Genomic DNA, 7,721 nt, shown 5'->3' on the forward strand with positions numbered 1-7,721 from the left:
GACGAGTACACAGAGGCTGTGACGTCATACATCAGCTTCTGTGAAGACTGTTGTATTCCATCACGCACCAGGGTGAGTTATAACAACGACAAACCCTGGTTCACAGCCAAACTCAGGATGCAAAACGAGGAGGCGTTTAGGAGTGTGGACAGAGAAAGGTTTATAGAGTTGAAGTACACGTTTAGCAAGGCGGTGCGTGAAGCTAAACGTCAGTACTCTGAGAAACTCCAACATCAGTTCTCAGCCAAAGACTCTAGATCTGTTTGGAAGGGGCTCAAGCAGATCACCAACTACAAACCAACCCCCCCTCGCTACATCAACAACCTGCGCCTTGCAAATTAGCTAAATGTGTTCTACTGTCGCTTTGATAGACAAAGGGACAGACCTGACACCATCCCCCATGACACCTTCTTCCAGCCTCATCCCACTGACTCCCCCACCACCAGGGGCTCATCGGGCTCATCTCTGGCGGGGATGAGTCCACCTACAGGTGGGAGATTGACCATCTGGTGACCTGGTGCACCATGCAGCCAGAACAACCTGGAGCTTAACGCTTTAAAAACAGTGGAGGTTATTGTGGATTACAGGAAGAACCCTGCCCCATCCACCCCCATCATCCTGTGTGGCTCCCCAGTCGACTCTGTGGAGTCCTGCCGCTCCCTGGGCACCATCATCACCCGGGACCGAAAATGGGAGCTCAACATCAGGTCCCTCACCAAAAAAGGCCGGCAGAGGAGGTTCTTCCTGCGCCAGCTGAAGAAGCTCAACCTGCCAAAGATTATGTTGGTGCACTTCTACACTACCATCATTGAGTCTATCCTCACCTGTTAGGCTTTCAGTAGAAAAGGATCCAATCGCAGACAGAAGGCTTGGTTTCAAAAAACTTTCTCTGAGTTTATTCCCAGCAAGGCACAGGTAACATACAGGCACAATCCGACAGAGACTGAATGGGCACACTGAGCTTAATTAGCCACAAACCAATCAACACACATTAGCAACAGGTGTGTTCACAAACCCAGGGGATCTCAGCAATTCAAAGAAAAGCAGGAAGTAGCGGGGTGGAGTCGAAAGTACATTGCAATCCAAAACAAACAGAAAAGCACATGACACCACCAACTGACCTTCAAAATGTAAATAAAAAATAAAAAACACATGTTGCTGAAAAAACAGGAACTTAAATATCAGGATCCCTCACCTCAGCCATCACTGTCTGGTACACTGCTGCTACGGCTAAGGACAAGAGCAGACTGCAGCGTATCATACGCTCTGCATGAGAAGGTGATTGGCTGCAACCTTCCATCCCTCCAGGACCTGCACAGCTCCAGGGCTTTGAGGTGGGCAGGCAGGATTATGGCCGAAACCCTCCCATCCTGGTCACAGTCTATTTGGAACTCTCCCCTTTGGCAGGAGGCTGCGGTCCATCAGGACCAAAACCTCCCGCCACTTGAACAGTTTCTTCCCCTCTTCAGTTGGGTTCCTTGGGCCTAAAAAAAAAAAAAGTTTGGTTCCTGTTGGTTGTCAGTTGAGGTCATGGGTAGGTAGGGAATTTATTTTATTTTTTTATTTTATTTTTTCCAGCGGCAGCGAATGATAGGTAGGTTGTTTTCATTTAAAAACGAGAAAATCCGCTCATCCTTGTACAGAATGAAGAGGTGCTGTACAAAAACGTAATTGTAGTTTGCATCAAAAAAAAAAATGATGCTCATAAAATAATTTGGGTTGCACATAAAGTGACAGGGTCGGTCGGAAACCGGAACGAAACTAAATTTATTTTTAGGCCTTAACAGGTCCCAGGACCACTGACTGACACTGACTCTGGCACTCATGCCCATCACCAATTTGTAAATTCTTATATATTTTTAAGTATCTTTTACATTAGTTTTTATTTTATTCTATTTTATCCTATTTTTAATTGATCACTTATGTCCCTGCTTGTTTATATTGTGTTATAGATATATATCACTTTTCATTGTTCATTGTTATTGTCTTAATGTATGCACCTTATTCACCAAGCCAAATTCCTGGTTGGTGTAAAACCCTTCTTGGTAATTAAATCCTTTCTGATTCTGATTCTGAAGACGATAAAGAGTATATTACATAATTATCTGATGAACGTGAATATGCTGCATTTGTTATGTTAAAGGAACCCACAATCATTTAATGTAGGCCTATTGGTTTAAATTGAATTTGACAAGATATAGATATATATATTTTTTATACAGATCTTCATGTTAGTATGGGCGGACCATAGATATGATGGCACCGGGCCCGTAATGACCTACTGACCCGCCTGTGAACAAGCCATTTCTTATGAAAAGGAGGGCACCGACTTGGCCTTTGTTATTTAGCTGTCCTCCGAAATGACTGAAGAACGATCGGAACAAGAAGGGCATAAACTCACAGTGCTTCAGCGTGCCGTCGCTACCGCGGCGTGTTACTGTGGCCGCGGGCTAGGCTCAGTGCGTTCTTCTCTGTCTGCGTACGGCCGCAGTCAAAGTCGTGCGCTCTGCACGTTTCTAAAGAGCTGGGGGCTGCACATCACAAGAACGATTATATACAAGCTTGAAACACAAAATAAACTAATATTGTCCACCGGTCGGTTTGGGCTGAAATAGAACGGCGGTCTGGAATCTTCCTGAATCTCATGAATACCTGCACTTCCCCTGCATGTATGTTTGTATTCAGAGTACACAGAGCTTTGTGGAAATGGATTCAGGTCAATTGAATGAATGGCTCAACACTCCCTATGCATATTAATGTCCTCCGAGACTCGCTCTGCAAAACAGCCCATGATGTCCGTGACCTTCAGCAGTATTTAACAGAAAGGACGCTAGCACTTTTCTGTGTGGTTTTGAAGGCTTTTCCAAAACAGCTAACACTGTCATCTCTGCCTTCGCACCCAACTTTGATACCAAACAGAGCATTACTGACGCGATACGGGGAATTAAATGCTACGTAAACCGTCTACTTTCCCTGCCATCTTATGTTCATTGTCTGAAATGCACAGCGGTAAGCTAGGAGAGACCTGTCAGCACCCACACCAGTACAGACATGGAGGCATTAGTTAAATTCTCAAAGTAACAACCACAACAGACACACACACCCCGACCATGGTCTGTGTGTATGCCATGATGTGTACTCTGAGGTTTTAGAAAAACTCTCAAAGTATATCCCATGGCCAACACACACACATAAACACACCATGGTCGAGGTATTGTGAAGCCTGCAGGCCAGGCGATGACAGAAGGCTAGGGTCTCTGGAGAATGAGCGCTCCTCCTCACACCGTTGGAAATGTTTCCATTTGGTGTTTGAACTATCTTACTTTTATTCAAAGTATATTTTTTGTTACCATTGAAGGGTGAGTAAACCCCAGCATTTCAACAGGATAACTACTGCCCAGGACATTGAGGAAAAAAATTAAAAATCGTAAAGGTTTATGAAAAATCACACATAGGAGCAGGTGTGACAGTGAGAGAAGAGACGCCACACTCATTACACGTTTTTGAGACCCAAATAGAACCAGTTAAAAAAAAAAAAAACTAAAAGTGAATTTGGGGTTTATTTACCATTTAATGAGCAGGTATACGGGTTAGTCATCTTTCTCATGGTTGACCGCTGGAAATCGATTTGGGATGGAACAGAGAGCCTTTTTGGCGGGGAGTCAAACACACCATTAAACTATCATGCCCCCCCAGGAAATGAAAGCTGTTGTAAGAGCAGTAAAACCGGCCCCTCTACTGAGAAGTTGTTCATTCAGGTGCATTGTGGGCACAGGTATGAGTGAGCGTCTGTAACCATGGCCTCACATTCACTTCCACCTCAGGGGAGTCGAATCCGGATGGTTCAATTTAAATGTCAACGCCATACCACTCTTTGGTTTCTGCTTTGGAACATCATTGGTACATTGGAAATTTCTTTACCACAGTTTGCTTGGCTTTTACCCATGATCTTTAATCTTTAGATATGCGACAGCTTACATGTGAACTGGTTAAAAAATGTAGACCTTGTGAATTGGTTAGTAAGTGGACAGAATTTGTGAAATTTAATGTATATTATTTTTATTATTATTATTATTAGTTCAGGTTATTATAACCTCAAAAGTAAGCATTTAATAGTTATTAGCTCACTTTTTCTGAACAATCTGATGTTATATGATAATGGTAGCTGGTAAAAATCAAGAATGTTGAAAAAATAATAATAACAATTTAAATTAAATCAAATTGATCATCTGTAACATTTTACATCACATTTATTTCATTGCGACCCACTTTCACATTTCCCCTCAGAATCTCTTCACATCCCTTCCACACTAGCACCATGGAAGAATAAAACAACGTCCCTCAGTTTTTTTCATTTCATTCCGTTGCTCTTGAGGAGAAGTTTTACGCAATCAGAAGCCCAGAGGCCTGTCAGTGACGACCGCCTTCTCCTCTCCGCCTGCCCATGTGTCAGTTTAGTCACTAGACTGAGTCCCAGGGCCATCCATTTTCTGGGACTAGTCTCTGGGGGTGCTGATATGTCAGTTTCTGATGGGGGGGAGGGAGTCTTGATTGATTGGCCGGACAGCCAACCAGGTGGAAATCTGCAGCCAGCCATGAGGAGGCGCTGACAGGGGCTAAGTATGTCAGGCGTCTCTGGGAAAAATATGAAACCAAGGAACAAAATACGATAGGGAAGATGATAAATAATAATGTCGGGATATGTCTTATTCTTCTTATTCATTGAGTTCGATCTTATTCATTTTGAATATATATATATTTTTTACTGAAACTAAAACTGAGCAACGAGAAAAACTAGTTTTTGTTCTACTTCCTCTTTGCCAAACATCTATTTGGAAGAAGTCAAGGATGTTTTTTATTTTAACTGGGGTGGCTGTTGGGCACACATTTAACATTTAAGCATTTCAATGGAATGAGGCCGCATGGACGACTCAGACTGCAGAATAAACAAAAGCCTTTGCAGGTCACCTGCCACACTCGCAGAAAAAAGAATGACAAACAAGAGAAATGGAGTGAGTGATTGAGTGAGGCTGATTGATAACCGATGAAACGCACAGGAACACAAGAGACAGAAAGACGAATCGAGACAAGAAAGAGAGGGAGAGAGGTGTGTGTGTTGGGGGGAGGGGGCGGCTGAACTAGGATGGACGGTGATATATATAAATAAAGTGATAATAAGATTGAGCAGAATTAGCAAGAACAGTGTTACAGATAAGAAAATAGAATAAACGCAAGATGAGTGGACAGTGGGCTGCAGCTGGCGGTTGAGTGCTGTAATGAGACATTCAGATGTCTGCACCAAACCGGGGAAAGAGAGGCGAGAAGAGAACCAAGGGAAGGGAGGGGGGAGGTAGGAAATGCTCTGTCTCACACTGTTTCTACTCTCTCTTTATAAACCCCCCCTCTAAGAATTCTATAACGCTCACATACACACACACACACACACACACACACACACATACACACACACACACACACACACACACACACACACACACACACACACACACACACACACACACACACACACACACACACACACACACACACACAAACATATCTCCAGAGGGACGGCTGGGGGAGGGGTGTGTGATGGGTGCGAAGGTGGTGTGTGGAGGACGGCAACGGCGGCAGCATCAAGGTGGTAGCAATGGCGTATGGCTGGGATTTGGGTGGGTGGGGATGGATGGTGGAGGGTTGTGTGTGGAGGTAGGGGGGGGGATGGATGGTGGAGGGTTGTGTGTGGAGGTAGGGGGGGGGATGGATGGTGGAGGGTTGTGTGTGGAGGTAGGGGGGGGATGTTCTGCTACAGCAGCTCATTACTTCCAGCTGCTCTGCTGTCATCCCTAACAACTAATTGGCAGCTCTGGTGGGATAACACTGTATCTGCACACACTCACGCACACACATACACACGTGTGCACACACAGTCATACACACACACTCACATTGTAGTAAGTGGCACACACTCACTTTGCACGTTTAAATAAACGCAGTTAAGCACACACAAATACATATATCTCTTCAACTTCAATAATATTGATGAGTCACCAGCAATAAATACACGCTCTGTCCTACACTAAGTCTTATTTTGCTGGACAGTGCACATGCCTTTGCTCACACACACACATACACACACATGCGCACACACACACACACACACACACACACACACACACACACACACACACACACACACACACACACACACACACACACACACACACACACACACACACACACACACACACACACATACACACACACAAACATACACACTCTCAATACATTTCGGCAGCTTTGAAAAACGAAAAAGGATAATGCAGGGCAATTACAATGCATTACATCCAGTTTCATCATTTATTTAAAAAAAATCATAATATTGTCGAAGAAAAAAGTATTAGATACACATCCAGTACAATCCCATAGGGCAATTAGGTCACAGCAAAAGACGGCAGAATGTGCAGTGCAGTCCAATCGAGACTAGACCAATCCAATCCATTTGAACATCCCTAAATTTGTTTCATGTTGTTCTTTCATCCAGCCCGACACAGTCTGATTGCGCGTTTCCGGCCCAGTTCTCACCCTACGCTGTTGGACTATCGACTCAGACGTTAGCTCAAGGCTCTCTGAAACCGGGTAAGAGTGCACACAGTGTTGTAAGCACATCTCAGTAATTGTCGTCCTTGAATGTAACAACAACCTGGGTGCAGACGTTTTATCCCTCTCTTTCCCTCTTGAGTCTCTTATCAGAAGGTCAAGACGATAACAACAGAGAGGGATAAATAATCCAGCAGTGGATAGATGTTAGCCCATGAGAAACAGAACCAACACTGGGAAATATACATATTTTATATCTGCTAACATCACCCAAATGCTTCCTATCTAAACACTCTTTCCAGGGTAAAGTAGCTAGGAATTCTTTCTTAGAGGAAATCCAAAGTGTTTATTTTTTCACTTATAATTGGTTATTTTGCTCAGAGTGTCGCAGACATACTCTTGGAGTATTTCTGTGGTCTATCTTGTACGACAAACAACAACAAAACAAGCTTGCTGCTGAAATTATTGGAATAACTGACAAAAACAAAGGCTCTATTCTTTGAGGCGATCTCTTGGTTCATAAAAGATGCCGTTGGAAGTTTAATTAACCGCAACAAAAGAGCCGGTGAAATTTATGTTTTTTTTTGTTCAACTGTGGAATGGGGATGGGAGAAGCTTGAGGGCCGAGAGTGGCGTTGGTTTTTCCCTTTCATCCCCTCATGGGGGAGGACAAACAAAGGGACATGTTCTGTAAGAAGGAGAGAGAGAGAGAGAGAGAGAGAGAGAGAGAGAGAGAGAGAGAGAGAGAGAGAGAGAGAGAGAGAGAGAGAGAGAGAGAGTAGAGTGGTCCATCCTCCATTAGTGGGAAATGAGAGTTCCATTACTGAGCTTTGACAACACCTGCTGCTCTGAGTGACTCTGGTCAAACGGATGCTCAGCTGCTGGCAACCCCATCACATCCAGCCGCCATCACCATCCCATCTTACCCACCACACCCACAGCAAGTGAGAGGGGGGGGTGGAGGCGACAGAGAGGGAGATAACTGAGAGAGATGGAGGGAGAGACAAACAGTCAGCGAGAAAGGCTAAGGCTAGGGATAAAAGAGAGGGAGAGAGAGAAAATGGTGGGGGTGTAGAGGTGTGTGAGAGAGAGAGAGAGAGAGAGAGAGAGAGAGAGAGAGA

Source organism: Gadus macrocephalus, chromosome 20 (genome assembly GCF_031168955.1).
Source record: "Gadus macrocephalus chromosome 20, ASM3116895v1".
In the NCBI taxonomy this organism is placed as follows: domain Eukaryota; kingdom Metazoa; phylum Chordata; class Actinopteri; order Gadiformes; family Gadidae; genus Gadus; species Gadus macrocephalus.